Here is a 19,632-nt window from a genome sequence, read left to right on the forward strand (position 1 = left end):
AGATGGCATTGGTTGAAGGTCCGCTCAGCTTTAGTACAGGTAGACATCCAACCTCTGTAGCACATTTTTATTACAACACATGACCATCCATGTTTTTCTTGCACAGGAATACGGTGTGGACAGGTACGTCTGTGGACATCAATGACCTTTTCTAATGTTCTATCAATTGCATTGGCCTTGTGCTTCTGTACATAACGGATTTCACCCTTGTTCACGATCATACAGCGAGCAGAAGCACTGCATAGTGTGCATTGCCCTGTAACCTGGTTTCAGCACTGTATTGTTTTGTGTTACTGTGTTTGTTCTTTACATACCTTCTATTATTTTAATTACACTTGTACTGTCTTCATAATTTCTTCGATTTTGAGATACGGAAGTGTTGCGTGCCCACAACCCTGGCCTGACATTAACCTTTTTAATTGCAACTGTAACATTTGTGCTGCACGAACCCAGGTTCAACTTCCTGTGAGCTAGACGCTGGCTGCTTCTTCATGGCTACCCAAATACTCAGGAAGGCAACTTTCCACCTCCGTTTTGGTATCCAGAAACCTAGTAGACAGGAAAAGCACTACTGTAACCTTTTGATCTTGATTAATTCTGGGACTTTTAGTTGGGCTTTTTCGATTACGATTTGCCAGCTCCAAAGGCTCAGAATGTTAACTCCCACGTCAGAATGAGCTAGGACTATTACACTTCACATACTTTACCTAGCAATTATGGGAATTACTGCTCACATGCCTAAATATCTTTTCAATGGGGTACACAAGCAAGTCACTGTGCATAAAATAAATATTAGGTTGTAAGCAAGACTGGTTAGATGTGTACAGCTTAGGTATATTCACAGATTACTAAAACTATACACAAATTATATATTTCACAAGTGCACTTCCATGGGTTCTTCCAAGAGCTAACTTCAATTCCTTATCAAACCACGGACAGCACACTAAAAGCTGGGGCCGTTCCTTCACAATGGCGAAGGAGCGTTGCCTCCCTGGCTAAGCCAGGAGCTAAAAAATAAAATGATCTTTATCATTTTATCTTTCAGCTGCTGGCTCAGCCAGCAGCATGTAAAGGGCGGGCTGAGCCACGAGAGGGAGGAGGAGAAGAGGGAGCACCTAAGTGTACATGTGTGTTTGGCCGGCCATCTCAGGCTGGCCAAACACACATGCACACCTAGGTTTCTCCAGCCCGGCTGTGTTGAACAGCCAGGCTGGAGAAACTGCACAGACCCCAGGGTTGTGTCTGAGTGGCAGTCCAAGCCGCTCAGACTAATCCTGATGCCACTTTCATGCTAGGTTTAGCATGAAAGCAGTGCCCGGATTGTTGGGGAGCCTGTGCTGGTGTCCCAGTGAATGCTGAAGTCCCTGAGTTCATCTACTGGCTTTATGCTAGTTTCTGACTTCAGCGACACCTTAACAACTTCAGCAACGCCACAGCCTGCTCCCGCTCCATGGACCTCACTGCACGAAATGACCACTGCGTGCAACGCAAGTCCGACATTGCAGTGACTCCACTGTTGTCACAAAGAGTCACTGGGACACTGCGAAGTCGACTCCACATTCTGACAGACCGGATCCAGCGACCCCGTCGGGTCACAAAGAATCAAGGCATCGTGAACGACGCCTCAGTAGCTCCTCCTGCATCCAGACAGAACCGATGCCTCACCTCCACCTATCTCGCAGCGCAGAACCACCAACTCCAGTGATGCCTCTTTCCAACTCAGTTCAACGTCCTGCTTCTTTGTTTTCAAAAGGTACTGTACATAGGGGTCCGTGTGACTCCGTGACCGGCACCTGTGGTGTCGGATTGCTGGGGACGACTCCTTCGTCAATGCTGTGAGAGCCCCAGTTGGAGCTATTGTGTTTGTAGGCGCTTTAGTTGGATTTAATCTTTACAAATTCATAACTTTACCTGTGTACATTGGATTTTCATTGTCTCAACAGTATTTTATTTAGATAAATATTCTCAATTTTTTCTCAACCTGTGTGGTGTCTTTTTTGTGGTGTTTTCACTGTGTTATTGTATATGTTCTGCACAAATACTTTACACATTGCCTTCTAAGTTAAGTCTAACTGCTCCATTCCAAGCTTCCGGAGGGTGGGCACAGGATCACTTGAATTGTGCTGTGACTTACCCTAACTAGGTGGTCCCTACTTGGACAAGGGTGTATACCTCTGCCAACTAGAGACCCCATTTCTAACATCGGTGTTCAGCAGTGAGGATAGGACTTGTGTTTCTGCAGTGCCATACAAGAGCTATGTGTACCCTGCCCACCCTCAGTCAAAGATCATTCTGATTGTTTTGCTTTTTATGCAGATTTTTCCTGCTTGACATTCTTTGATCAACTCCTACACAATATGTTTCTGAATGGGTCCACAAGTGGAGTTGGAGAGTTTGACCTAGCTAAGCTGGAGGTGCTTACCGTTAGCCAGCTGAAGGGTTTCTGCAAAGGGATGGGAATACCTGCCCTTGGAGCCAGGAAGAAGGAGTACCAAAAGGTGCTGCGAGCCTGGGCAGAAGCCCATTCAAAATAGCATATAGTTGGGGGAGCAAGTGGGTAGCTCTTCTGAGGAGCCACCAACAGCAGTGGGGGAGGACACCCCTGAATGTGTGCCCCCTGAGAAATCAAATCAAGGCCTGACCGCAGAGGAAAGGAGAGAGTAGAGAGAATTCAGGCTGCAGTTGGCAAGGTTAAAGATGGAGGCATAGGAGAGGAGGGCAGAGAGAGAGGCTGAGAGAGCCTTGGCAGAAAAGAAACTACTACTGGCTCATGAACTGTGTCTCAAAAGCTGGACCTCAAGGCTAGGCAGTCTGAGTCCAGCAGTGATGGTGGCAACATACATACAGGGCCTGCTGGAGACAGAAAGGTATGTGTGCCCAAGGATTTGGTCTAAGGTATGTGATGGGAGATGACATTGATAAGTGATTTTCTGCTTCTAAAGTTGCACTGATGGCTCACGGGATTCCTAAAGAGCACTTGTGGGGTGGGTCTGTGGAAACACGTGCCTATACTTGGGAGGGACACACTTCTTGACATTAGAGGTTGGGGTCCAGAACAAGTACACTCCCATGAAAACAATTTTGATTGCCACATTTGGACTGACCCCTGAAAAGTATTACCAAAGATTTAGGGACAGTAGCAAGCTCCCCAACCAATCCTGGATAGACTTTATTGATTTTTTCCCGTAAGGCACTGAATGGGTGGGTGTGGGGCAGTAAAGTCAATGATTATGTTGGGGTGAACAATTTAATCCTGAGAGTGCATATTCTCAGTATTAGCTTTACTGAAAAGCACCAGCACTTAGTTGACAGTAAGCTGACTGATCCCAGGAAGCTTGCTGAGGAGGCGGACCGCTGGGCTAGCACCAGAGTCACCAAAAAGGTATCTGGGGGTGAGGAGACACCCACAAAGTTGGTCAGGGTTCTTAACAGAAGAAAGAAAGGGAGGGGGCACTTAAAAATAAGAAGTTCTCAAAAGGCCCCCAAAATAATTCCCAAGGGAATAGTGGTAACCAGTCCCAGTCTGATTTTGAAAAGAAAGGGTTCTTTGATCATAAGGCAGGGAGGTTTGCACCCCAATGTGCAGAGTGCTCCATTTATGGTCACTCTAAGGGTGACTCCAAATGTCTTTAGAGGGCACAGTCCCTCACTGGTAGACAGACACCTGGGTTGGCTAGTGTAGCGCTTGGGGAGGAGGAAGTCCCAATTAGTTTTGAAGAACAGATAGAGGAAACCCTAGTGCCCCTGGGGGATGAAGAGATGGTGTAAAAAGCCCACAGCAAATACATCTATGCATTGGCAGTGGGTCACCATTAATGGGGAACTGTGGAAGCTCTGCATGACACAGGAGCCAACATGACTACTATCAGGGGTCAGCTGGTGTCAGCAGGTCTTACCAAACACATTCCACCAAGACATAGTCGCAGACAATCATGAGAGCCATCTTCTGGTGTCTCTGGTACCCTTTAGGTGTAGGGGATCTCTGGTACTCTGAAAGTAGCTGTGAGTCCTGCCATGCCTGTGGATTGTCTGGTTACCTTGAGCACACTACCTAGAGGGAGGTAGATAAAGGTCTCACTTGGGGAGGATGGGATTGCCTGAGTGGCTCTGCATGATCCCATGGTCCACGGCTGCCCAAGAGGGAAGTCAAGGGCTTCTGGAGGCTGGAAGGATGGCAAAGACAGCTGCCAAGGAGAGAGGTGTGGGGAATTGAAAAACGGTCCCAGAAATTCCCACAGTAGAAGTTGATGGGGTCCCTGAAGCCAACTGGGGAAGACATTGCTGCCCTGGGTGACTTACCTGAGCTTGCTGGCTGGCAAGTTGAGGGTGTGCCAATCAGGGATGTATTCTGCAAGGCACAGAAAGAGTGTCCCACTCTTGAGGGCTTGAGGCAACATGCCTCAGCCCAAGCAGCAGGTGAAGTCTCTGGGGATCACCTTAACTACTGGGAGAATGATCTCTTTTACAGTGACCCTAAGACTCTGGGTACTGGGGCAGAACAAGTGCTGGTGGTCCCCCAGTGCTACTGGACCTGGCTCATGACGTACCCCTGGCAGGACATTTAGGGTGAGACAAGACCTTTGCCAGGCTGGTCACCCACGTTTATTGGCCCCAAATGTGGACAGCAACTGATACATTCTGTAGGTCCTTTGCCATCTATAAGGCCAGTGCAAAGACACGAAAAAAAAACCTAAAGGCTTCCCTGATCAATCCCACTCCCCATTGTTGGCACCCCCTTTTAAAGGGTGGGTAGCGACATCATTGGTCCATTGGACCTTAAACTGCCCTAGGCAACAGCTTTATCCTAGTTTTGGTGGACCATGCTGTCAGAAAGTAGCCTCTTTCTAGCATGGCTACCCCCCCACCCCACACACACACTTTTGGCCTGTTTGTGAGTGTGAGTCAGTGTGTTTTGCCTGTCTCACTGGGATCCTGCTAGCCAGGGCCCCAGTGCTCATAGGTTATGGCCTAATGTGTGTGTCTGTATAGTGCTAAACTGTGTCACTGAGGCTCTGCTAATCAGACCCTCAGTGCTTATGCTCTCTCTGCTTTTAAATTTGTCACTATAGGATAGTGACTTAATTTACCAATTTCAATTGGCACACTGGACTCCCCCTTATACGTCCCTTGTATGTGGTACCTAGGTGCCCAGGGCATTGGGGTTCCAGGAGATCCTTAAGGGCTGCAGCATTTCTTTTGCCACCCATAAGGAGCTCAGACAAAACCTTTCACAGGACTGCCAATGCAGCCTGCGTGAAATAGTGTATACATTATTTCACAGCCATTTTCATTGCACTTAAGTAACTTATAAGTCACCTATATGTCTAACCTTCATTTAATGAAGGCTAGGTGCACAGTTACTAAGTGTGAGGGTACCCTTGCACTAGCAAAGGTGCCCCTACATAGTTCAGGGCCAATTCCCAGAACTTTGTGAGTGTGGGGACGCCATTACATTTGTGCACTACAAATAGATCAATACCTTTATGTAGCTTCACAATGGTAACTCCGAATATGGCCATGCAAGGTGTCTAAGATCATGGAATTGACCCCCCCATTTCCAAATTTGGTGTTGGGGAGCCAATTCCATGCATCCTAGGGGCTCCACCCTGCAACCCCAGTACTGCCAAACCAGCTCTCTGAGGCTTGCAATGCAGCTACAGCTGCTGCCACCTCACAGACAGGTTCTGCCCTCTTGGGGTCTGAGCAGCTCAGTCCCAGGAAGGCAGAACAGAGCATTTCCCTTGGAAGCAGGGTGTTATACCCTCTCTCTTTGGAAATAGGTGTTACAGGCTGGGGAGGAGTAGCCCCCCCACAGCCTCTGGAAATGCTTTGAAGGGCACGGATGGTGCCCTACTTGCATAAGACAGTCTACACCGGTTCAGGAACCCCTTGTCCCTTCTCTGGCACAAAACTGGGCAAAGGAAAGGGGAGTGACCACTCCCCTGTCCATCACCACCCTAGTGGTGGTACCCAGAGCTCCTCCAGTGTGTCCCAGACTTCAGCCATCTTGCTTTACAAGGTGTGGGGACACTCTGGAGGACTCTGAGTGGCCAGGGCCAGAAGGTGACGTCAGAGAACTCTCCTGATAAGGTAGCCAATCCCCCTCCCAGGGATATTTAGGGTCTCTCCTGTGGATTCCCTTCAGATTCTACTTGCAAGTTTCCAGCAGGAATCCTCTGCAACTTCTACTTCATCCTCTGACCTCGGATCAACCGCAAACTGACCCAGGAACCACTGTAACAGCAACAAAGTATCCACAAGGGATACTATACTTTCCCTCTGCAACTTCAGCTCCAGCCAGCAACCGCAACAGTTTCCACAGTATGCACACCCTGAGGACTCCCTGTTTTCACCCTGCACCAGAAGGACCGAAGTAATCTCCTGTGGGGTGACGAGTCACTACCCTGCTGAAGCAGGCACCTTCTAAGTCGATGACCGGTTCTCTTGGACTCCTCTCCTGGTGATGAGCGTGCTCCTTGGAACACAGAGGGTGGACCCCCATTGACACAGACTGTCCTGTGGTCCTGCTGTCCAAATTTGGAGGAGTTAAGACCTTGCCTTCCCCTGAACGACAGTACCCTTGTGCACTGTGTCTTCTTCACCTTCCTGCAGCCTCTGTACACTGTTTGCAAAATTCCTTCATGCACAGCCTGGCCCAGGTCCCCAGCATTCTATCCTGTGATGCTCAACTCGCTGAGTTGATCTCTGGCAGCATGGGACCTTCCGTTGTAGTGGTGCACCAACCACATTTTGCACCTCCTTTGTCCCTGTGTCCTGGAACTCCCATGGGTGCTATCTGATGCTCTGAGGGCTCTCTGAAATGTGGAGAGCCCCCTTTTCCTCCTCACACAGAGTATAGACCACCAGATCCCTCCTGCGTCCAGATAGTGCCTATTTGATGCAAAACGTGACTTTGCCAGAACCAAGGCTTGTTGGAGGAATCCAGCGCCAAAACTCACCTGCATCCAACTTCACGATGTGGGACATCCTTTGCATCATGCAGGAACCCACTGGCATCTTCCTAGGGTGCATTTCTGCAGTCGTCGTCCAACCGGGGACTCTTCTTTTGCACCCTCTTCTGGGTTAGCAGTGGCCCCTGTCCTTCCTGGAACTTCGTTCGACTTCTGGACTTGGTCTCCTTGCTTGGCAGGTCTTCAGGTCCAGGAATCCACCATTTGTTGTTTGCAGACTTGGTTGGTTCTTGCATTAATTCCAATCACGGCTTGTAGTGTGTCCTAAGGAAACTTGCAGTATTTTACTCCTGCTTTTCTGGGCTCTGTGGTGGGATAATTTACTTACCTTTACTGTATTCTTACTCTCCCAGTGATTCTGCACACACTACACTTGTCTAGGGGGGAATTTGTGATTCACATTCCCCTTTCTTAGTATATGGTTTGTGTTGCCCCTAGACTTATTTTCTCCCATTGCATTCTATAGCATTTCCTATTGTTAGCTCTATCCTATGTCTAATTACTTACCTTATTTGGTGTCTAGTGTATATATTGTGTATAATACTTACTTCCAGAAGGAGTATTGCCTCTAAGATATTTTTGGTATTGTGTTACCCAAATAAATTACCTTTATTTTTGGTAACATTGAGTATTGTCTTTGCTTGTGTATAAATACTGTGCTACTATAAGTGGTATTGCAGGAGCTTTGCATGTGTCCTAGTTCAGCCTAAGCTGCTCTGCTATAGCTACCTCTATCAGCCTAAGCTGCTAGAACACTACTACATTTCACTAATAGGGGATAACTGGACCTGGTATAAGGTGTAAGTACCCAATGTACCCACTACAAACCAGGCCAGCCTCCTACACATGCCACGCGCTAACCAGAGGGAATCCCTCTGAGGATGGTGACTGCACTGATGGGGACCAGAACTCTGATGGGGATCTTTACCCATGTGGGGTTCCCCAAGGAGATAGTATCTGACAGAGGAACTAACTTTATCTCTGCATACAGGACTTCCATGTGGGATGCTTGTGTGGTGACCTACAAGTTAACCTCACCCTGTCATCCTCAATCCAATGGTCTTGTGGAGAGATTCAACAAGACCTTGAAGGTCATGAGGCGTAAGTGGGGCGTCCTCTTGTCACGTCTTCTTTGCTTACAGAGAGGTACCCTAGGAGGGGTGGGATTCAGTCCCTTTGAGCTTCTCTATAGGTACCCTGTTTGGTGACCCCCTAAGCATTGTCAAAGAGGGGTGGGAGAAAGCTCCCAAGAAACCCCCCCAGGATGTGGTCAGCTACATGTTGGCCCTCTGCCAACAGATGCACAGCTTCGGGAAAAGGGCCAACAGCAACCTCAATGCCAGTCAAGAGGTTATGAAATGCTGGTATGACCAGAGGGACACTCTGGTGAAGTTTCAACCTGGAGACAAAGTGTGGGTTATGGAACCAGTAGAGCCCAGAGCTCTCCAAGATAGCTGGACTGGTCCATATGAGATCAAGGAGCATAAGGGGGAGGCCACTTACTTAGTGGACCTCCAGTCCCCCAGGAACCTCATAAGGGTGCTCCATGTCAACAGACTGAAGCCTCATTTTGAGAGGTCTGAAGACAGGGTGTGGAGGAGGAAACAGAACCTCTTCCCGACCTGCTCTCTGCACAGGAGGGTGATGGGTCAGTGGAGGGTCAATCTCTCTGACTCCCGGACCCGGGACCAGCGAGGTGACTATTTCCAGTTATTGGAGCAGTACTTCTCACTGTTTTCCTTCACCCGTGGAATCACACACCTGTGTTGATGAAGTTGACATGGGAGGCAGTCCTCCAGTAAAGGACAAAATGTACAGGTTGTCAGACAGGGTGAAAGCCACCACTAAGGATGAAGTTGCCAAGATGCTGGTGTCGTAGATTGGACTCTTGCCCTGGGCAAGACTGCTGGTTTGGGGATGACAGTACTTATGTTTGTAGGTGACTATACCTGTCTTACGAAAAATCGCCACTGTAGCCCCAACCCTTCCGGCTCACTAGCAGTACCTCACCAACAACGCCTTTCTCACAGATGTATTATATCTCAATCAAGCACAGGCAATAACAAATGTACAGCAATGTTTCAATAGTTTTAATTCAACAGAACGCAGAAATCATATTGGCTGCAATGATTAGGATAATGAACACTATAAGAGATACAATTGTAAGGACGAGGGTCATGGTTATGAAGACCCCCACCATCTTGTAATAGCATAGGGAGACATGAAGCATGTCATATGTCTGTGTACCCTATCCTCATAGGCCTAACCTTCTACCTAGAGGAGAGCTGGGTATTTTAAACCTAATCTGCCAATGCCATGTCCCTGGATGGAGCCCCCAACCCTGGTTACCTTGAATGAGGTCTTGAGCTCAGACTTCGGCAGAACACGGGTCAGCGTCAAGGCGATGTACAGCATCGATAGCGGCGATGGTATCTGGCCGGAATCCCTCTGATTATCTGTCTAAAGTGTGATATATTTATACAGATCTACTTGGACCCCTGACGTAGATTGTTCCAAAGCAATAGCTAACACCTCATGCTTGGGACGGTAGTTTCTAATGTGAGCCCATATAGTTTGTTTGTCTTTGTTGTATGAGTTGATGCTAACAACATAACTCTAAACAAAAAAGGCCAACTATAAACACGTCAGCCATTTTAAAAGATTTAATTAAATAAATGGTGTAAGACAGAGCAAGCTAAGTAGGTTAGAAGTCACTAGGTGACGGGGGCACGAGTCTGCAAGTGAAAGCTAAGCTCACTCCTGTTATCCAATTGAAACAAACTAGGATTCACTACACTGGCTCAGTGGAGACCTCCAGCAGTCCCTGGTCCAGCCCTGTGGTGCTGGTACCAAAGGCAGCCCCACCGGGCACCAAACCAGAACTTCAGTTCTGCGTGGATTACCGGGGTCTCAATTCCATCACCGAAACAGACATACACCCCATCCCCCAGGCTGATGAGCTCATTGACAGGCTAGGTGCTGCCAAATTCCTCAGTACTTTTGATTTGACATCAGGGTACTGGCAGATCACCTTGACTGAGGGGGCAAAAGAGAGGTCTGTATTTTCAACATATGAGGGACATTACCAGTTCCGGATAATACCCTTGGGTTTGAAAAATGCCCCTGCTGCCTTCCAAGGGTTGGTTAATGGGGTCCGGGCTGGTAAGGATGTATTCTGCACTGCCTATATAGGCAACATTGCCATCCACATTTTCAGCTGGAAGGAATGCCTCCTTCACCTCCAGGAGGTGCTCCAGGACCTGCAACAAGCAGGACTGACAATCAAGGCCAGTAAGTGCCAGATTGAGCAGGGCTTTGTGGTGTACTTGGGACACCTAGTAGGTAGTGGCAAGGTGCAGCCCCTCCAGGCCAAGACTGAGACAATCACGGCCTGGCAACCACTTAGAACTCAAACTGAAGTGAGAATCCTCCTAGGCCTCACTGGTTACTACTACAGATTCGTTTAGGATTATGGAATCATGGAGGCCCCCTTAACTGAGCAGACTTCCAAGAAGCAGCCTTGGTTGATGATCTGGACAGAGGCTTGTCAGAAAGCCATGTGCTCAGGGCCCCTGATTACTCCAAGGAGTTCATAGTGCAGACAGACAATTCAGAGGATGGTATAGGGGAGGTGTTAGCACAGCTGAATGAGGAGGGCCTAGACCAACCAGTAGCCTTCATTAGTAGGAGGTTATTACCACAGGAACAGCGGTGAAGTACCATTGTGTTTGCTGTGGTCTGGGCGCTGAGAACATACCTGTTTGGGATTCACTTCTGGGTTTAGACCGCAGGCCCCTCAAATGGCTCATGCAGATGAAGGATGAAAATCCTAAACTCTTGAGGAGGTCAATCTCCCTACAGGAGATGGACTTTATGGTGGAGCATCGCCCTGGGAATGACCACGCCAATGCTGAGGGTCTTTCCAGATTCTTCCTCCTTACTGATGAGAGCTCTCAGGGGGTTGGCTACCTCTAACTACTTTCAGCTGGTGGAAACACATGTTAGACCTGACAGCCTTAGAGTGGCCATCTGCCATTTGCTGGTTTTAGGAATCTGTACACTTTACCTGATAACCAGTGCTAAAGTGCATATGCTCTCTCCCTTAAACATGGTAACATTGGTGCATCTCCAATTAGCATATCTGATTTACTTATAAGTCCCTAGTAAAGTGTGCTACATATGCCCAGGGCCTGTAAATTAAATGCTACTAATGGTCCTCCAACACTGATTGTGCCACCCACATAAGTAGCCCCCCAACCATGTCTCATTGCCATGTGTGCAGTTTTACTGCCAGGTCGACTTGGCATTCAAGAGTACTTGCCAAGTCTTAAACTCTGCTTTTTCACCATATAAGTCACCCCTAAGGTAGGCTATTGGTAACCCATAGGGCAGGGTACTATGTAGGTAAAAGGCAGGACATGTATATATGTGTTTTATATGTCCTGGTAGTGGAACACTCTTAAATTCATTTCCACTACTCTGAGGCCTGCTCCTTTCGTAGACTAGCATTAGGAGTGCCCTCATATACTTTTTGAGTGGTAGATTCTGATCTGAAAGCTGTAATGTAGGAGGCTGGCCTGGCTTATAGTGGGTACCTGATGGTACTTACACCTTGTGCCAGGTCCAGTTATCCCTTATTAGTAGGTTAGTAGTGTTCTAGCAGCTTAGGCTGATAGAGGTAGCTCTAGCAGAGCAGCTTAGGCTGAACTAGGAGACATGCAAAGCTCCTACTATACCACTTATATCACATAGCTACTATATCATAAGAAACACAATACTCAGGGTTACTAAAAATAAAGGTACTTTATTTTAGTGACAATGTGCCAAACATATCTCAGAAGATATATTCCCTTAGGAGGTAAGTAAAATACATAAAATATATACACAAACCAAAATCAGGTAAGTAAAACAGTCAGGAAGTAGTGAAAACACTGTAGAATACAATAGGCTGCTATAGGCCTAGGGGCAACACAAACCATATACTATGAAAGTGGAATGCGAACCACAAGTGGACCCCTAGGGTAGTGTAGTGTTTAGAGGGTCGATGGGAGTGTAAGAAAACACTAAGGGTGTCCAAGATACCCCACCCCAAGACCCTGAAAAGTAGGAGTAAAGTTACCCTACTTCCCCCAAAACACACTAAAGTTGTAATAGAGGATTTTGAAAAGACCACAACAGGACCTGCAAAGAAAGGGGACCAAGTCCAAGAGTCGTGAAAGTTCTCAGGGGGGACAGGAGCCCACTAAACCCCAGATGAAGGTGAAAAATGGCTGCCTCTAGATGGAAGTCGCTAAAGATTCTGCCACAACGAAATGGGCTAGGAACTTCTCCTTTGTGCAGATGATGTCCCACGGAGTGCTGGAGGATGCAAAGTTTCTTTGGCAAAAAGACCACAAACAAACCTTGCTAGCTGCAAAGGTCATAGTTGAGGAAAAAGGGTGCTGCCTGGACCCAGGAAGGACCAGGATGTCGCCGCTTGGGAGAGGAGACAGAGGGGGCCCTCTGCAATGTAGAGAGCCCTTGCACAAGCAGGTAGCACCCGCAGAAGTACTTGAACATGGGTTCAAGAAAACTGAGCACAGTGGTCATCTCAACACTACAAAAGATGGTCCCACGAAGCAGAGGTCAACTCAGGGAGTTGAGCAATGCAGGATGGAGTGCGGGGTTCACACATTACGTCCTGACTGACCGGATCCAGCGACCCCGCCAGATCACAAGGAATCAAGTCATCGCATATGACACAGCATCAGCTTCCCCTGCATCTGGACAAAACCGACACCTCACATTCGCCTGTCGCACAGCGCAGAACCAACGCTTCATCTCCTTGGAAGCCGTAAGGGACTGACTCTGCACCGACTCCAGTGAAGCCTCTTTCCGACTCAGTGCAATGTCCTGGTTCCTCATTTTCAAAAGGTACTGTACCTGGAGGTCCGTGTGACTCCGTGACCGGCACTATTGGTGTCAGATTGTTGGGAACGACTGTCAACGATGCCATGATAGCCCCAGTTGGAGCTATTGTGTTTCTAGAAGCTTTAGTTGGATTTAATCTTTAAAAATTCATAACGTTTGCTTGTGTAAATTGGATTTTCATAGTTTCAACAGTATTTTATCAAGATAAATATTCTCTATTTTTTTTAACCTGTGGGGTGTCATTTTTGTGCCGTTTTCACTGTGTTATCATATAAGTTCTACCAAATACTTTACACATTGCCTTCTAAATTAAGACTGACTGCTCAGTGCCAAGCTACCTGAGGGTGGGCAAAGGATAATTTTGAGTTTGTTGTGACTTACCCCAACTTGAATTGTGGTCCCTACTTAGATAAAGGTGTATCTCTCTGCCAACTAGAGACCTCATTTCTAACAGCGCCCATATCCCAGCATGCACAAAAGGAGGATTTTTGTAGACCACTTCCTGTTTTTTTTCCTTCTGCAAATCAGTGATGATTACCTTCCCAACCTGTGAGAGGCATTGTAATTTTGTTTATGTTTACGTGCATTGTTGACTTAATAATGCTTCTACTTTCTTTCATTCAAGACTTGTTATTGCACTCTTGTAGGAAAATGGCTCCCTGCTGCAGTTACCCCCCACTTTTTGCCTGATATTGATGCCGACTTGACTGAGAAGTGTGCTGAGACCCTGCTAACAAGACCCCAGCACCAGTGTTCTTTCACAAAAAATTTACCATTGTTTCTACAATTGGCACACCCCTGGCACACAGATAAGTCCCCTGTAAAAGGTACTAGTGGTACCAAGGGCCCTGTGACCAGGAAAGGTCCCTAACAGCTGCTGCATGTGTTGTGCTACCTGAGGGACCCCTCACTTAACACATGCACACTGCCATTGGATATTGTGTGTGTTGGTGGGAAGAAAAAGGCAAAGTCGACATGGCATCCCCCTTCAGGATGCCATGCACACAAAATACTGCCTGTGGCATAGGTAAGTCACCCCTCTAGCAGGCCTTACAGCCCTAAGGCAGGGTGCACTATACCACAGGTGTGGCAATATGCCCCTACAGTGTCTAAGTCTATTCTTAGACATTGTAAGTACAGTGTGGCCATATTAAGTATATTGTCTAGGAGTTTGTCAAAACAAACTCCACAGCTCCATAATGGCTACACTGAATACTGGGAAGTTTGGTATTAAACTTCTCAGAATAATTAACCTGCACTGATGCCAGTGTTGATTTATTAAAAAATGCACACAGAGAGCATCTTAAATGTATTTTACCCAATCCTTCAGTGGAAGACTGACTGGTCCGTTCCTGCCTGCAACTGAGATGAGTTTCTGACCCCCTGGGATGAGAGCCTTTGTGCTCTCGGAGGCCGGGAACAAAGTCTGCACTCGGTGGTGGTGCTGAACACCGCCCCCCTGCAGGAACTTTAACACCTAGCAGCGAGCCTCAAAAGCTCAGCCTTCGTATTACAATGCCCCAGGGTACTCCAGCTAAGGGGAGATGCCCGCCCCCTGGACACAGCCCCCACTTTTGGCGACAAGTCCAGAGGAGATAATGAGAAAAACAAGGAGGAGTCACCTACCAGTCAGGACCCCCTGCCTTTAGAAATCCTCCATCTTGGTTTTGGAGGATTCCCCCAATAGGAATAGGGATAGGGATGTGTTCCCCTCCCCTCAGGGAGACGGCAAAAGGAGGGTGTACCCACCCTCCAGGACTGTAGCCATTGGCTACTGCCCCCAGACCTAAACACACCCCTAAAATTAGTATTTAGGGGTGACCCTGAAACCAGGAAATTAGATTCCTGCAACCTACAACAAGAGGAATGACTGCTAGCCTGAAATCCTCGCAGAGACGACGACGGAGACGACAACTGACTTGGCCCCAGCCCTATCGACCGGTCTCCAGGCTCAAAGAACCTGCACATGGCGCATCCGACAGGGACCAGCGACCTCTGAGGACTCAGAGGACTTCCCTGAACCCGAAGGACCAAGAAACTCCCGAGAATAGCGTCACTGTTCAAAAACTGCAAGAACTTTGAAACTTTAAAGCAACTTTCAAAGAACTCTCTCTTCCCGCTGGAAGCGTGAGACTTCCCACTCTGCACCCGACGCCCCGGCTCGAGCTCCAGAGAACCAATACCACAGAGAGGACTCCCAGGCAACTACGACGATGTGGGTACCATGAGTCGATCCCCCTGCACCCCCACAGGGACGCCTGCAGAGAGGACCCAGAGGTTCCCACTGACCGCGACTGCCTGGTAACAAGGAACCCGACGCCTGGACCTAGCACTGCACCCGCAGCCCCCAGGACAGAGAGGAACCACCCACCAGTGCAGGAGTGACCAGCAGGTGGCCCTCATCCTAGCCCAGTCGGTGGCTGGCCCAAGAAGCACCCATGTGCCCTGCCTACATCACCTAAGTGACCCCTGGGTCCCTCCATTGCTTTCATTATCAAACCAGACATCTACTTTGCACACTGCACCCAGCCGCCCCTGTGCCACTGAGGGTGTGTTTTGTGTGCCCATTTGTGTCCCCCCCAGTGCTCTACAGCCCCCCCCCCAGTCTGCTCCCCGAGGATGCTGGTACTTACCTTCCAGCAGACTGGAACCGGAGCACCCCTGTTCTGTGCCTATGTGTTTTGGGCCCTCCTTTGACCTGACCAGCCCTGTGTTGCTGCTGCGGTGACTTTGGGGTTGCCTTGAACCCTTAATGGTGGGCTGCCTATGCCCAGGAGACAGACTGTGTAAGTGCTTTACTTACCTGAAAAACCTAACCAAACTTACCTCCCCCAGGAACTGTTGATTTTTGCACTTTTAAAATAGGTTATTCCCATTTTAACTAAAACTGTGTGTACTACTGCTTTGAATCAAGGTTCAATACTTACCATTGTGTAGTACTTTGCATTTTATGTACTTACCTCAAATCTTGAATCTTGTGGTTCTATAATAAATTAAGGAAAGATATTTTTCTATATAAAAACTATTGGCCTGGAGTTAAGTCTTTGAGTGCGTGTTCCTCATTTATTACTTGTGTGTGTACAACAAATTTTTAACACTACCCTCTGATAAGCTTACTGTTCAACCACACTACCACAAAATAGAGCATTAGTAGTATCTAATTTTGCTACAATCAACCTCTAAGGGCAACCTTTGGACTCTGCGCACACTATCTCTCACTTTGAGATAGTATATACAGAGCCAACTTCCTACAACTCTTATATGTATGGTTGTCACTGTCCTGAGCAGGTGGAACCAAATATGCTTTAAACATTTGCAGACTCGCTAAGCAGACTCCAAGATCAAAAGGTGGATGGCATTTATTTGTTAGAAGGAAGCTTTGTTAATATTTTCCTGATTCTTTTTGGGCCCTCTTACCATGCCACCCCGACCCAAGATGATGGCTTCAGCTAGAGTTCAGGAGTATCTAATTTCCTGGAAACTAATCAAACCAGGGAGCTTGGCTGTTCGTAATTTTAATAGTATCAAGAGAAGTAATAGTATACAGTGTGGTGTTGCTCAGGAGCTTCCTGGCCCGTGCTACAGCAGCCTTGCAGAACATAATCAAGGCTGTGGCTGAGGCAGCTTTTTAGGCTAGAGTGGGGCCCTGCCATCAAAGACTCCAAGGTTGTAGGCTGATGAGACTCCGATGGATGACCCGGATGAAGAGGAGAGATGGAGTCAGTATATTCAACACTCAAAGCTGGCAGAACTATTAAAGCATTGAAGAGAAAACTTTGGTTTCTCTCCTCCTATGTCTAGTGGGGATGAGGAAGATTTCTTGACTCAGTGGCTATATATGAAGCCCGAGTCCCTCCCATTACACAGTGCTATACACTGTGTTCTCTCGCAGGATTATAAAGATGATAAAAAATTATCCTTTCTGAGATTCCTCATTAAATGGTACTCCCTAGATGGGTTTCCCAAAAGACTTCCTGCTGCAGTGAACATAGACAATGTGATGGGAGGAATATCTTTATACAGTACTGCTGTACCTGTACCTGAAGGTGTCCTTACAATTGACCCGGTGGTCAAAGAGGTGGAAGGTGCAGTAAAAAGAGCCTAAGCTACTCCAAACGTTTCTATTAGAGCCAATACCTACATCACTTATACACTATCAAATCAATATGGTATTATTTGTATAGGGTGGCTTATCACCCGAGTGGGTATCCAGGCGCTCGCTGCAGGTGTTCATTCGAAAAGCCAGGTTTTCAGTCCCTTTCTGAAGTGGGTCAGTGAGGGTATGCGGTATAGAGGTGGATGTGGCATTCCAGGCTTTGGCAGCAAGGTGGGAGAAGGAGCATCTTCCGGTGTGGCTGCGGCTTATGCGTGCTATCTTTCTGAGGGCGATGTGTGCTGAGCAGAGGTTCCTGGTTGGTTGGTTGGCGGAGGTGAAGGCAGTGGTTCAGGTAGGTGGGTCCTTGGGGATGGAGGGCTTTGTAGGCATGAGCCAGGAGTTTGAGGTGGCATTGTTTCTGGGTCGGGAGCCAAAGGAGGTTTTTCAGATGCTGGGTTATCTTGGGAAGGTTGAGGATGAGTCTGGCAGCTGTGTTCTGGATCATCTGCAGTCTTTGCATGATTTTGGTGATGGTGCCTGCATAGAGTGCGTTGCCATAGCACAGACAGCAGGAGATGATGGCCTGCGTCACGGTCTTCCTCATGCCGATCAGGAGCCACTTAAAGATTTTGCGGAGGATGCAGAGTGTGTGGAAGCTGGTTGCGGAAATGGCGTTGACCTGGCATTTCATAGAGACAACGCTATTGAGAATGATGCTGAGGTTTCAGGCACTATCTTATGGTGTGGGTCTGACTTCTGCTGGCTACCTTGAGTCTTTCCATAGGGTCAGAGACCTCCGTTTTCTCTATGTTGAGTTTCAGGCAGTTGTCCTTCATCCAGGTGGATACTTTCTTCATACAGTTGTGGAAGTTGGTCTTCTTCTTGGTGGAGTCTGTCGAGTTTAGTCCCCCCAAGTAGATTTCCAGACTGAGTAGAGATTGTACTAGGGGATTGGATGCAAAAAGGGTCAGCTTATTCTGCCCTGTGAGCCATCATGGAACAGTAAGTACTTTTTTTTTGTTTCTTAAACCAGATGTACCCTTTAGTAACTTCTCTGCTTATGCTGCTATATATGGATGTGCTGTTGGAAGCCAGAAGCTACTCAGAAAGCTGTTATCAGAACACCATTTGGGGAGGTCCAAGGCCTTCGGTCATTAACTTAAACATATGGTGAAGAAGTCTGTGGAAAACAAAAAACTAATAACTCCTTTCCGATCATTTACCAGAGGAAGAGGCTTTGGGTTTCAAAATGCCTTTTGTCTATCTCCTGCCAAGGGTAATAATCCCCTCTAATTCTTTCATCAGATGCCTCTTCCAATGGATCCACCGGCAATCCCTTCTCATTTGGATACAACTGTTGGTGAAGAAATCAGAAATTTGTCCTGTTCCCTCCAACAAATAGCAGCAGGCCTACTACTCTATCTTATCCTTGTGCAGAACATTCCTGGAGGTCTTCACCCAGGTGTGGGTCTAGGATTTGTGAACCAATGCATTCTTCACAGACTATTCAAAATGATGGCCTAGCAAAAAACCTTGACTCTGATTCTAACATTTCCAGAAATGCTAAATACCTACCTTCTTATTCCCATCCAGTAGACCATCTGAAATACCTATATTCTGTGGAGGAGAATCCCTGTCATTTCCAGATGCTCCCCTTCGGGCTCTCCTCAGCACCAAGGGTGTTTACCAAACTCTTGGCTCCACTGGGGAGTATTTTGCACTCCAGAGGAGTCCACGTTTACCCTACCTGGATAATTGACTAATTGCTTCTTCTCTCAAGGCAGAGAACCACACTCAGCAGGCTTGTTGCCTTCTCCAGAAACAGATTCCTCTTCCATTACAGGTCCAATCTTCATCTTTCACGGTTCCTCAAGTTCATCTGAGTCTTTTTTCTGAGAAGATCTAGAGGAAGTTTTCTGAGGCATAAAGGAAAAACAAACGGACATCCAAACTTTCCACCCTGCTGCAGAAAAGCTGAGCCTCAGCAAGCCTCTGGTTAAGAAACTAAAGAGATGGTTTCAATATTAACTACCCTTCCTTGGGGCCATCTCCATCTGCATCCCTTGGTTCACCATCTTCTTTATCACTGGGATCTGGCATCTCAGAATTATTTGATGCTGGTCCAAGTTATCCCAGCAACACACCAGTATCTTCAGTGGTGGCTTTTGCCAGGAAACCTAGACAGGACTGTCAGTTGGCTTCTCCTTTATCAGTCCTGTCAACAGATGCCAGCAAGGTTGAATCGGGATTTGCTTTGAAGAACACAATGGCAGAAGGAAAACTGAATAGTCAGATAGTCAGGAGAGATCCCTGTCCTCCAATTGGTGAGAGCAGTAGTACTGCTTCTCTGGCTCTCCCATTTCCTCCTGAACCAGGCTGTATGTGTCCAGACTGGCAGTCAGCAGTGAGAGCTACCATCAGCCAGGAGTGGGATGCAGTGATTACTCTCTCTCCACTCATGGGACATACGTGTCTTGGAAGAGAATAATCATTTCTTTTTATTAGCAGGGGGAAAATAGGTCTGCAGACATACTGAGCCAGAAATTCGCCTCCCCAGTGTCTCTATCTCTCTCTTCCCTGAGTTTCCAATAGATTGTCCAGAGAGTCTGTCGGTCCTGAGTGGATCTATTCGTCACAGAGACAAATTCTCTACTT

At 47.5% G+C, this 19,632-nt stretch overlaps 1 protein-coding gene across 1 annotated transcript in view; it reads right to left on the bottom strand.

Annotated features, from left to right (window-relative positions):
- Positions 1 to 19,632, bottom strand: part of LOC138246764 (killer cell lectin-like receptor subfamily G member 2) — a 64,368-nt gene that overhangs the window by 2,867 nt on the left and 41,869 nt on the right. The window lies entirely within an intron of this gene.

Source organism: Pleurodeles waltl, chromosome 7, assembly GCF_031143425.1.
Source record: "Pleurodeles waltl isolate 20211129_DDA chromosome 7, aPleWal1.hap1.20221129, whole genome shotgun sequence".
Classification (NCBI taxonomy): Eukaryota; Metazoa; Chordata; class Amphibia; order Caudata; family Salamandridae; genus Pleurodeles; species Pleurodeles waltl.